Genomic DNA, 14,066 nt, shown 5'->3' with positions numbered 1-14,066 from the left:
CTGCCTAGGGAGGTTGTGGAATCTCCCTCTCTGGAGATATTTAAGAGTAGGTTAGATAAATGTCTATCAGGGATGGTCTAGAGAGTATTTGGTCCTGCCATGCGGGCAGGGGACTGGACTTGATGACCTCTCGAGGTCCCTTCCAGTCCTAGAATCTATGAATCTATGAATAAGGGTCTGACCTATATTTGCATAAAAGTAATATTTATAAGCACTGGTACAGTGCACAATATTTTCTTGTTCTTTTCTCAAAACCACATTTTGCTTCAGTATTGGCCAAGTGTACCATATGGTGTCTCAGAGATGCTAGCGGGGTCCCAGCTAAATCAACACGTCCCCAAGTTCCTTGACTGGGGCTATAGTAAAATGAACGGAAATATCCCACAATATGTAATATTTAGGAGAATGAATCACATACATTTGAAAAACCAATGAAGACCTTGATTTCTAGTTTGTCATTAGTGCCTTGCACCAGGAATTTAAACTGGAGTTCTGAAGCTTTCACAAAAATGTCTGTGCTCACTCAGCTCTAACAATGACGTGAAAAATTACTAGTTAACAGCATGAACATTCCCAGACTCTGCTGATACTGTGAGGGCAACAACTGACTACTTTCACTCCCAGAATAACCTGCAATGAAATGCAAAGTAGTCTGCTAAGATTATAATAAAAAAGCAACCCTTTGAAAAGATACCTTGGTAAATCTTCACTCAGTGCTGCTGCTGCTTCCTTATTTTAACTTAAGAAGGGGTGGTTATGTCCAAGAGGGAGAGCTGCTAAAATAAACATGGATATATCTACAAATGGACTTTTGGTGATGCTATTTCGGTGAATACTTTTATATGCCAAGGGGCTGAAGGACTTGATTTTTGTCTGCCTTTATAGCCTTAGCAGAAATATAGTACCTTTATGATGCATTTGTTTTAATAATGTGGTAAATGTAATATAGTGGATAATAGATTTTAGATCTGGCATTCTTCATTTGTTAATAGGGCACCGTAGGTGAAAGAAGGGGGAAATACTTTTCTGAAAGGGATTCACATTCTGTCTATCTGATACAAGATTTACTTGTTCTGATTTTGTTGACCAAGGTGACTTCATCTGTCCAGTTATATTTGCCTGGTGCTGCATGCACTGCTGCTTAGCAAAAATATCCCAGGTATCTCTCTTTTCCTTAATATTAAAATGTTATGGAGAATCTAACTGAATTTCCTTTGGAGGCCACTCCTAGATCACTCAGTCACTGTGGGGTAATGCTCTTTCCGCTAGGAGAAAAGCAGTGCATTTCCACAGAACTCACAGTGACTGTTGGCCTGGGAATTCAGAAAGAAATAGCTCTTTAGTCTTCTAGTTTGTCTTTTATCCATTTTGTTCACAAATATCCTTCTTATTGTCTGGATTTTAGACAAGATTTCTATTTCTTGGCTTGGAATGTATGGACTTTAAAAAAAAAAAAAAAAGCAATATGAAGCTTGATTTGCAACATGAAGTCACTTGTATTTCTGTCTAACTAAGCATTTTTAGCACATGCATTACTGTGGTATCTAGGTACTCTAGAAAATATCTCAATAAGAGATCAAATTGCATCTCCCATCCCTCATTTTAGCCTCCTTCCTGAAGTAAATAAGCCTGTTTGAATGTCTTCCAAAAGAAATGACATTGGACTACTTTCAGATTTCATAATTGAAGGAAGCTCTGTGAAAAGAAATGGGTCTTACAACACCAGGCGCACATAGGGCTAATGTTTGTCAGTGATGTATCAGAGGGGTAGCCGTGTTAGTCTGAATCTGTAAAAAGCAACAGAGGGTCCTGTGGCACCTTTGAGATTAACAGAAGTATAGGAAGCATAAGCTTTCGTGGGTAAGAACCTCACTTCTTCAGATGCAAGTAATGGAAATCTCCAGAGGCAGGTATAAATCAGTGTGCAGATAACGAGGTTAGTTCAATCAGGGAGGGTGAGGTGCTCTGCTAGCAGTTGAGGTGTGAACACCAAGGGAGGAGAAACTGCTTCTGTAGTTGGATAGCCATTCACAGTCTTTGTTTAATCCTGATCTGATGGTGTCAAATTTGCAAATGAACTGGAGCTCAGCAGTTTCTCTTTGGAGTCTGGTCCTGAAGTTTTTTTGCTGTAAGATGGCTCCCTGCTATTGTGTGGCCAGGGAGGTTGAAGTGTTCTCCTACAGGTTTTTGTATATTGCCATTCCTGATATCTGACTTGTGTCCATTTATCCTCTTGCGTAGTGACTGTCCAGTTTGGCCAATGTACATAGCAGAGGGGCATTGATGGCATATGATGGCATGTATAACATTGGTGGACATGCAGGTGAATGAGCCGGTGATGTTGTAGCTGATCTGGTTAGGTCCTGTGATGGTGTTGCTGGTGTAGATATGTGGGCAGAGTTGGCATCGAGGTTTGTTGCATGGGATGGTTCCTGAGTTAGAGTTGTTATGGTGCGTTGCGTGGTTGCTGGTGAGAATATGCTTAAGGTTGGCAGGTTGTCTGTGGGCGAGGACTGGCCTGCCTCCCAAGGTCTGTGAAAGTGAGGGATCATTGTCCAGGATGGGTTGTAGATCACTGATGATGCGTTGGAGAGGTTTAAGCTGAGGACTGTAGGTGATGGCCAGTGGAGTTCTGTTGGTTTCTCTTCTGGGCCTGTCTTGTAGCAGGAGGCTTCTGGGTACACGTCTGGCTCTGTTGATTTGTTTCTTTATTTCCTTGTGTGGGTATCGTAGTTTTGAGAATGCTTGGTGAAGATCTTGTAGGTGTTGGTCTCTGTCTGAGGGGTTGGAGCAGATGCGATTGTACCTCAGTGCTTGGCTGTAGACGATGGATCGTGTGGTGTGACCGGGGTGGAAGCTGGAGGCATGAAGGTAGGCGTAGCGGTCGGTGGGTTTTCGTAGCGGTCGGTGGGTTGTCAGTGATGTTATCACTCTGTAGTTTGGCTGATGTATGTTGAGATTCCCTCCAAGACCTTCTCCACTCAGTTTATCCAGAACACTTGGTCCAGCTCTGGGAGAACACCGTATCCACTTCTCTGGAATCCAAAAACTCGGTTTGAATCTGGTCTCATCAGTGAGGTTTCTTTATTGGCATTTCATAAAGCTATAGCTGGGGTGATCAGGCTCAGGTGTAGGAGGCATGGGTTAGAGTGTACTACAACTTCAAAGTACATAATTATAAATCAGATTATATACATATTGTAAAGCAGACTAACACATATGCATTACATTGTAAATTTTATCACTCACTTTGATTGGCTTACTAATTTTGTGACTCAATCTCTGCATCGATCAAGAGCTAACCATGCACTACAAATTGTGCTAGTATGTGAAGCTGCAGCTGCACACTTATCACACATTACTCTTTTTCTTACTATTTCTTTATCTATTAGCTACATATTTACAAGGCCACTTGTCAATTCATGCTTTGTCCATTGTTAACCTCTGTTCCCTTCTGATTTCTCTCATTGTTCATGCAAGGCCAATAATGTACTGCAGGGTGCAATAACTGGATGATTACAATAAAGCCACATTAGTGTTTGTGGTCCCAAATTATATTAAACGGATTTTTTAAAAGAAGCATTAGTGATGGTTTTAACATTTTTCTCTCATGGTGTCATTGTGAGGCAGAGTTAAGGTTTTTTTGAGTGCCATCTAACTCTACATTTCCATATCTTAATATATTTGGGTTTCTTTTAAGTTTAATCTTACCTCTGTATTTCTAGGTTTGTAATGCATATTTTGGGGATAAATTCAAGATTCTTGTAATGTTGGATACTGATATGTGCTCTGAGCCTTAACTCCAGTTTAACATAAGTTAGTTTTTTTTGGTTTGGGGATTTTTAATGAAGTTTCAGCTCAAACAAACAAACAAACCTCTATAGGTGATATGTGAGCCAGAAAGAAATAAAGCTTGACTTGCTGATCCCAAGATGAGTTTGCAGGGCTGGCAGTTACGGGGGTTGGGGGGGAATCTATACTTAAACTGGGCAGATTTGATATGGAGTCTCATAAAAGATAATAAATATGGGATTTCACGAAGCCATTTTTGTAGCCAGTGAGTCAGTTTTCAGCATGCAGTATAATTATACTTCACGTTTTATAGATATGTTTATACAGAAGAGGAGAAAACTATTATGAAAACTGGCTACAGTATGTAGAATATTATTATTTAATAGAGAATTAACTTCTTATTTGGAAATTTTCTTTTTTTGTTCCAGCAATTCTAACCAGAAATGTTTATATCACGACTCATCAAAGCTCGCACTTACTGATTCACAAGAGCACTGGTTCCTGTGAGCCTCACTGGTGCAAGATGTCTGATATTACAATGCTGGCTAGAGAACTGAAACAGTCGGTAGTAGCTCTTGAAAGAGAAAGGGAAAAACCACCCCAAACTTCATTACTATCTGTTGTACCCATAATTGCATGGTGCAGTTGATGATTATGTGGGGAGGGATCTGCAGAGGAGCTATTTGTGGCTTCCTGACCTTGAGGATGGCTAGGGGCCATTTCAGTGTAGTTTAGGCTCATCCTGCTTCCTTTGGTCCCAAGGGGCCAGCTGGGGATAGTTAGAGTGAAGTCTGCTTTGATCCTTTCTTGCTCAGGCATGTTCTGAGAGAGTGGTGTGGAGCCAGTTAAACTGCCCAGTGAATCCTATTATGCAAGGGGAATCCAAAGCTAGGAGTTGTCAGCTTTCTGCCCTCTTTGCCCATCAGAGGAAAGGGGCCAGTCCAGGGCTGAAGACTGAGTTACTTGCCCCTTATTTTTAGAGTTCAATTGACAGATAACTGTGGATAGCACTGTGTAATGGGACTCTGTTGAAGGGTATAGAGAAGCAGTGCTGGGGATAGTTACAGTCCAATATCACTATTATAATGATAATGGCCTGGCTTTACATGGTACTTCTTCAGTCTCATGTTATGAGTGTGTAATTTTTGTCCCATTTCCTATGGCTTGTTTCTCTTCTTAGCTCAGGTTGCTTATCTGTGTTTTCTTGATATATAAAGTATATACACAATGTGCACATTTATTTTTTATAAATATGGCTTTGTCCTTTGTGTACTTGTTATTAAATCAAAAGAAATTAACAATTGTTAGTGCTTCCCCGCTTCACACAATAAAAACATTTAATGAAGAAAGAAAGGTATTTAGGTAAATACAGAATTTTAGTCTGAATATGTGATTGTTGTATCACTAAAGACACGGATTGGCTGGTCTAGATTCTTAAGGCCAATTATTTTAAACTCAAATATATTTCATGGTCAGTGTTTTCAGAAAGGCTATGAGCCATTACATAATATGTTTTTCTGGATTTCTTTTATTACAGTCACTTTTCATGTTACTTTCCAGTCCAAACAGTCTGGGATTGGTGGCGCAGCAGGGGTCAGGGGCTAAGGTAGGCTCCCTGCCTGCCCTGGCTCTGCGCAGCTCCTGGAAGTGGCTGCCAGGTCCTTGTGGTCCCTAGGTGCATGGGTGGCCAGGGAGGCTCTGCACACTGCCCTCGCCCCGAGTGCTGGCTCCACAGCTCCCATTTCTGTGGGGTCGGTGCCTGCAGGTGCGAAGGCAGCAGGTGGAGCCTCCCTGGATGCCTATGCGCTTATGGGCTGCAGAGACCTGGCAGCCAGTTCCTGGGAGCCACAGTAAGCGACACTAGTATCTCTACACCCCAAACCCTCTCCTGCACCCCAACCCTGTGCCCCAGCTTGGGGTCCCCCCACATCCAAACTCCCTCCCAAAGCCTGCACCCCACACCTACCCCAATCCCCTGCCCAGCCCTGAGCGCCCTCCTGCACCCCAAACTTCTCATACCTGGCCCCAGCCAGAGCCCACCTTACACTATGTCCCAGCCCAGAGCCCTTTTCCGCACCCCAAACCCATCATCCACAGCCCCCCCGCAGAGCCTGCACCCCCGGTGGAGCCCTCACCCCTCTCCTGCCCCAGCCCGGTGAAAGTGAGTGAAGGTGGGGGAGAGCGAGCAATGGAGGGAAGGGGGATGAAGCGTGCGGGGGCAAGGCCTTGTCAAAGGGGTAGGGGCAGGGTCTTGGGAAAGGGGCGGGGCAGGGGTGTTTGGTTTGTGCCATTAGAAAGTTAGCAACCCTATCCCCTGGTCTTGTTTTAGTCCCCTCTGCATTCAAATCAGACAGCTTCCTCCTCCACACTGCTTGAATGCCAGAAGCGGGGTAATTGGGAGCACAGTAAAGACAGGCTCCCTGCTCTCATTTCCAGTGCCCAGCCTCACTCTTTCATGGAGCAGCAATTACAGTGAAAATTCAGGTCAGCTGCTCTGTGGGGACGGCACATGCACAGTTTGGTCAGCACAAGGAGTTGAGAAGCCTGACCATGCTCAGTGAGGGCAGAATCTTCAGAGATTTTAGCTGTAAAGCTCTATCAAGTCTTTTGAGCATGTGCAAACTGCAGTTTTTCAGAAATTTACACTTGGCCAGATTTGAGTGGATTTTCATTGGCCACCCCCTACTAAATTTCAAGTCCCTGCTCCAAAGCATGGGGGTACCCAATAACAATAGGCAAAACAATGTATTTTTCCCTAGCCTGGTTCTTGGAAATGGCTGAAGTGCTTTGTCTGAAATTCACTGGTGGTCAGGGAATTTGGCCTGTCAGACAATATATAAAGTAATAAAGGTTATATATGGCAAGTTGAAGTAGTCTGTGGAGTACAGCAGGAGAAAATACTGTGTTGCAGGGGTAGTTTGAACAAATTCAGGAGACCTCCACCAGCCCAGTCTGGAGTTAAAACCCTGAGTAGTGCTAGGTTCTTTCAATTTGGGAGTAAATGGCTACCTCTAGCTCTTGTCAATCTGATGTCATTGGACATTGTCCAGAGGGGTACTCTGTGAAGAAGTGCAAGAAACACAGGAAGGAGCTTTGTCCTTTCCCAGTCTCTAGTAATCCATGGAAATGCCAGGACATGAATTCAATCATCCATAATTTCACTTCAGATAGGAGCAATACCAACTGCTCCTCATCCAACATCTAGCCTCTGAGATTTGGAAACAAACAGAGCAGGGGTCTGTCAGAAACATTTAGTTCCTAAAGGAGGCTTATCTTCACATCCCCATTTACTACCCCATAGACAATTCTTCTGTCTTTCTGTGGGTGGCAACTTTTTTCTTTTCTAAACTTTGTTCATTGCCATTTGATCTGACCATTATTACCAGGGTCTTTTCCGGGATCATGGTAGTATTAATTCTGACTTTATCTTGTTTATTCACTTTTATCTCTTCCAATTTTTCTGATTGAGGTCTGTTCAAAGAGAAAGTTGAAAGAGTTCCTGGAGTATCTTGGATTAATGATCAACACAGACACACGGTGCCAAGAAAGTTCATCATAGATCTGGGGTGAGGATAAGAATACTATCAAGTGCAAAGTCTCATCTGAGAAGAATGTTAACAGAAGGTGAATATGGATATGAAGGAAAACAAGTGGTGTCCCAGAAACAAAAATCCAATTCTTGTTGATTGGTAATGCTGATCTCCTACACAAACTTGCTCCAAAGAACTAGAGTTCATATGAGACCTACCAAATAGTTCATGTTATCCTCTCTGAATTTCATTCTGTCACATCTGTTGACAAAGATTAAGGTCTCATATTCTCCACTTCTTCAAAAGGTGAGTGCAGAGAATTTGATTGTAAGGGATCCCTTCCTATTAGTGAACTAGTGCTGCAAACTAGGGGGCATATGAACAGAATCATCACATACAGAAAATCAAATTGTGTCCTGGGCAGAGCAGTTTCCTATCTCTATGTGCACTGCCTATCAAGAGGAAGATGAGCTCCAAGATTTACATAGAAGAAGTTGGAATAAGCAGAATGGAGCCTGCACACAGAAAAAGCTTTAATCATTGTAAGTCAATTGGGTGGACTGGCAAATGACTTTGTTGTATCTGGAAACACCAATAAAGTGACTTGTGGTCGTTGTGTGGTGACAGGATATGATATGTGAGCTGGTGAATGACTTCTTGCAAAGCTGAACAGTGTCTCTGCTTTATGCTTTCTCACCCCTTTCACTGCTCCTTAAGACTGTACTCAATAAGGAGAGGACAGCAGTGATACTGATTATGCCTTTCTGGCTTAAAAACCTTAAAAGCCTAGCATTAGGACCTACTGATGCTGCACAGAGAGGTCTGCTATTGCAAATCAAATCAAAGCAAAACAAAACTAAGCCCCCCACCAAAAAAACCTTCATCCAGGGTTATACAGATTCAAAATGGATACTTGGATGAAGTGTCATGGACCCTAGAAAGAAGTTAACAAGTAGAACTATGGCTGGTGCAAAATCATCTTTAGACAAGTGAACCAGAACTTTGAGTTTTTCCAGGAGGGCCTTAATGTTGCTGTATAAGATAACATCCCTTATTTCAGCCCAACAAAGTCATACAGCATGACCTTGGAACCTCCATTCTACTCCGTACAGAACTATGAAGGTAGAATCCCAGAAAGAAGTATCATTTTACTATTAAAGTAGATCTTCCAATAGCTACTATCTCCATTGAGACAAGTTTTTGAAGTTGGGAGCTTTCTTTGAGACCCAGTGTAGAACTTTTACTTCAGACAAATAGTCCTCACAACAGCACTGACTATCATAGGCTAGATAAATCATGTCTTCTGTATTGAAATCAGCTCAGAGGTTCCAAGGCCATCGGTACATGTTAACTTCATTCTATATTAAGCTTATTTAATGTTTAGTCAATCCTCCCCCCTCCCCCGCCCCGGCCGAAATATTCTCCATGCCTTAGTGCCCAGGGGAAGATGGAAGATATACAATATGCTTCATTTTGGATTACATATTTAAATGGTTATTCTGCTTTTCACCTTGGAGAGAGACAGCCATGAAAATCCCACTGAAATGGATCCGTGGACCTTAGCACAATGAAAAATAGGAAAATTATCTGTGCTTACCTGAAACTTTCCTTCTTTGTGTAATAAGGTTCGCAGATTCAGGTTCACAACAATACAGACGGAAATTGACATCCAAAAAATTGGGTTTGTTTTCTTTAGGGAGAACTTCACATCCTCTAAGGTTGGAGAAATTGTTGTGGTTTTGCCTCAAAATATATTAACACAATCCTGTAATTTAAGAAAGTAGAATTGAATGATCTTAGCTGTGGAAGTTGTATTGACTGGAGATAATTGCAGGAGATATGGCATTCCTCTGCTGCCAATGACTGAAGGTTTGATTCTGCCCTCAAGCTGAAAGCAGGCTGAAGAACCCATTGTAATGGATCTGTGGACTTCATTACTTGAAGAAAATAACTCTTCAGGTAATTACAGATAAGTTTCTGTTTATACAGGTTGAGGATCTGGCTGCTGGAACGTTATGAAAAAAGCAAAGGAGATACCTGCTGTCTTGGCCAGTGTTCCTTCTTTCAATAAGACAGGGCTGCTTGTGTGCCATTTTGATGAATATAAGAGCTACGATCTTGGCATACATAGCCATTGAATTTGATAATTTAGAAAGTGCTGTGAGATGTATGAAAAAGAACATATAAAATCATTGGTTTCTAATCTACTAGATATCTAATTTCTTAAATTGTCTTGAGTCACTTGCCTCTCTGAGCCAGTGATGAATAGAGACATCCTAGAGGCAGTGCAGTTGGCCTTCAGAATTCAAGGGGATTGTTACAGTCTAAGATCTTCCAGATATTTATATTGGATGTGGGTAGAGATATTTGGTTATCATCTTGGCTAGTGAATGAATGCCTTGATATTAAACATCAAAAGATATAAAAAATTAAAGCTCTTTGGTTTCTGACAAATAAGTACTAGGGATCCTCAGGCTGCTGTTTTCTGGAGTATTTCTGTTTAGAGAGAACAACAACAATGGAGTGAGTTCCCTTTTTATCCAAAATTTTGCTAGTTACTAGTTTCCAACCTAGATTCCTGCAGTGTGGAATTAACTTTTTAAAATTGGATTATGCTTTCACCTTCAAGAGTTTGACTATGAGGTTTCAAAAGAGCATTATCTTGCAACCTTTCTTTGTAGATAATTCTTTATCTCTGGAGTGCGTTGATGAAAAACAATATAGACTGCAGTAATAGATCTAGTCAATGACTGGCTCTTGGTTTCTTTTATAAAACTTGCTATGTATATTGCAGGTTTTGTCAGAGCAGTGACACAACACATCACTTAAAAGGGATGATTATATCCCTAAGATCCAGCATTTTCTTCTGTTATTACTTTGACTTTGAATCCCAGGATCATCACATTGTTGGAAAAACATTTTCTCTCTTTTTTTTTTTTTTAAGCACTTTCGGGACTTTCACATTGAAGGCAAACAGTGTGCTCTTCCTGTCTCTCCATTTAAATTTATTAATCTTAATAAATTCTCCAATTTCTTTTGTTTCATTTGTCTGGTTGATACTTTAAATTTATAGTCCACTACTTTATTTCTTTTGGCAGTTTCCTACTAGACTGCATCTTCTGGGAACTCTCATCTGCTAAAGCAGTGCCACTTTTCTGCCAACATGTCTTCAGATGGACAGGAAAAGTTTTTATTGTTGTTTTCCTTTTCTTTCTTCTTAGCTGGATCCCAGTACTCTGTTATGTTGAGAGCTAGATATGCTTTGGTGATGCAAAGGGAGTGATAAGGATTATATACTGCCCAAATTAAAGCAAAATACTGAAAAGCTGGCAATATTTCACCTTAGTCATGTCTATTTGGAACTGTTGTATCATATGTCTTCTCTCTTTGGTATTTTTACAGAGCCCTGATGAAAAATCGGTAAATGGAAAAAATTGGCTTTAGAATTTGCTGAATGTTCAATATATCTTTATCTCCTCCTCCTCTCTCCTCCCTCCGACCCCAAAAGAGCTCCTTGCAATAGAATGGCCATGGATTATGAAGGAATCTAAAACAATTGTGTCAGCAAACTCAACATGGGATGCTCTTGAAGAATGCCAAAGAGGCCATACTTGTGAATGTGTATGACGCTGGAGACTTTTGTGACTGTTTTAGAAGACTAGGGGAAAAAATGAGGAAATGTGCAATTGACCACCCAATTTGCATGTACAGTTACCATGACACCTAAACAAAATTGGATAACTGCTTGCAAAATGTCCAATTCCATGTCTAACTGGCTTTCTGCATGTGCAGTTGCCACATTTGCTTTTGTGTTCATAATTGCCTATAAATTAGGTGAACAATTGCATGCATACCTTGGTATACATAAATGTGTATATGAAGACCAAGATTCTCACTCACTTTACTGCCTTTTATATTTTCAGTGATATGAAGGGAGCTGAAACTCCTCTCCTAAGTATTTCTGTGGCCCAGGGCAGTCTATAACCAGCATGGAGTGCTACATAGTTGAGCGTTGTTGGTTAGCTAGTTTAAATTGGTGTTGCGTAGGTTTTGCAAAGCAGAGCTGGCCATTTTTTTTGTTTAATGAAATTTAATAATTTCTCATTTAGTCTGAGATTTCTGTGAAGGCAATGAAACCAACATATTGGTCAGTGAACGTATACACACCTTTGGTGTTAAGGACTGGACATGTCAATTGACTTGTGGCACTGCATAGATAGTCTTTAGAACTCTGGAACATTAAGCACACTAGCTGTTAAGAAACCACATTTTCTTAACAATATGGGTTTGTACACCAATTAAACCAAATACATTATGGGAGGTCTGATGAGAAGTAGATTTCAATGGGGAAGGCTCTGAATACAGACCAACAATACTGGAAATGATCATGATTCAGTAACTATGTGAGCAATTAAATCAACACTGTGTATGTGTATATATATATATATATATATATATATATATATATTTTGGGAGGGCACCAACCATTTTCAGACTCATGAATTGATTCCATTTTCCTGTCCAAAATGGCTTTAGAACCCTGAAGGTTGTTAAAGTATTTCTGATCAGAATGCATATATCATAGTACTGGAAAGAAACAGCTGTCTGGCCTCTACAGCAGTAATTTTATATAAGCATGATATACTGCTTTTCACGCATAGATTTCCAAACATTTTTCAAAGATGGCAAGCATTATTTCTGTTTTACAGATTGGGTAACTGAAGCACAGGGAGATTAAAAGATGTACGCAAAGTCTCAAAGGCAGAGCTTGGTCTAGAACCCAGGTTTTGTTACTTCCATCTGTCCCTATCTACTGGACCACAGTCTTGCTCCTTAAGTACCTAGTCCCTCTGAAAGTGGCCGATGAAGAAGCAGTGGTGCCCTCTTGGACAGTGACTAACACAGTTTAATTGAGTCAACCAATGAAACAGGATTTTTTCACTTTTTAGATGTTTTGGGCATAAAACATGATTTACGGGGTGACCATCTGTTTCTATAACCAACAAAAGTATGAAGGAGGCCAAAAATGGAAATAAGTCCCCAATGCTGAGACACAGAAAAAATCTACTTCTTAATTAATCGCCCTCAAATCCTTTTTACGTTTATTTTTATTGAAATATTTTGTGGAAAAAATTCCACATACACAGGGAAAATAATTAATGGTTACTCAAAGGAGGTACAAACCGCTATACAAGGAAATAACAGGAAGGGATTCTGTAACAGAGTGGCAGGACTCTTGCGCTAACCTGTCAGTAAGGCCCAGTCTGTCCACACAAGATGTACTGATTTAGCTCAATTGGTTTAAAAACTGTTGTAGTTAAACTAGTGTAAGGATTTTGTATGGACAGTCATTCGTTTGAGAGTCTCTAGAATGATGTAAATAAATTAGAGTAACTTTTGTGCGTAGACAAGGCCATGTGTTAGAACCCTGTCTAACGGTGCTGGGGTTGTGTTGACTAATTGTGGCATGTGCAGTTTGTTAATTCAGGATCTCAGGGAGCTGACAGTGGGTCTCCCAGGAAACAGAACTAGGGAGCCAAATGAGACAAGGACTCAGTGGAAATCACGGAGACACCCAAAGTCTCTGAGGAATTTTAGGTTGAAGTTTGTTATGTTAATGAATTGTCAGTTAAGTCAAACCACAGACAGAGAGTGAGTCTATACACTAAGAGGGGTATTAATGTGTGCTTTGTTGAGGACAGGGTAGGGATTCAACCTAAAGGAAGAGACAGACAAAAATTGCTTTAAAAAGGAAAAATGAACACTGGACTCTGTACCTCAAGATGGAAGTGATATTACTGAAGGAATCCGTTTAAGCAATACAATGCAGTTTCATTTTCCATATTGTCTTTCACAGAGGCTATAGCATCCTAAACTCCTGCAGCCCTGACATTAATAGTTTTATTGAAGTCAACAGGAAGTGCTTATTTAATTAAGATCAGTAGGTTCAGGCTGTTTGTCATGACATGCTACAGGATTAAATAATATAATTGCATTGTTATCTGTAAAATATGAAATAGATGGATGGTGGAATTACAAAGTGCATAGACTAAGGAGAAAGAGAAGGTTTTCCAAATAAGATTTGAAAATAAATCAATGGTGCATGAGGCCGATAAATACAGGAAAGTTATTTGAATGGCCGGATTGGTAAAGAAGAAGATTCTTTCACCAACAGAAGTTAGAGAGGGTTGGAGAAAATTCCTGGAGTCTTTTTAAAATTAAGGGCAACTTTGAACTGGAATATTGAATATTTTTCAGTTATAAATACAAGCATAGTGAGATAGGTGATAGTATTTATTAATTGTATTACTGTAATGCCTAGGAACTGTAGTCCAGTTTTTCTACTAAATGTGGCATATTAGCATTCTTGGGGTATACAATCTCAGGTTTAAAGGGTTCTTTACCTTTCTTTTATTGTCTTGTTTCATTTCTTCAAACTTGGAGGAATTCACAAGTCTGGAAACAACTTTTTTTGAATTTATTTCTTTACAACTTCTTTTTGTTTGTCCCTGGGAAAGCTGATGTAAATCAGCATAGATCCATTGCAATCTACTTTCTATTCAAGCTGTTCAGAAAAGGTCACAAGAATATTTTTCACTCTTCCACTCTTCAAAAGCAGCTTAATTGATTTTGCTCGGCCTTTCCAAACAAAAGCACCTACAGTGGGAGACAAGCCTGGAAAATTTCACCCTTGAAAGCAAAAGTTTTCGACAAGTAGTACTTAATGAAAACAGGGAGTTACAA

Source organism: Malaclemys terrapin, chromosome 3, assembly GCF_027887155.1.
Source record: "Malaclemys terrapin pileata isolate rMalTer1 chromosome 3, rMalTer1.hap1, whole genome shotgun sequence".
Lineage (NCBI taxonomy): Eukaryota > Metazoa > Chordata > Testudines > Emydidae > Malaclemys > Malaclemys terrapin.
The sequence above is the reverse complement of the archived record's forward strand: the minus strand, read 5'-3'. Positions refer to the sequence as shown.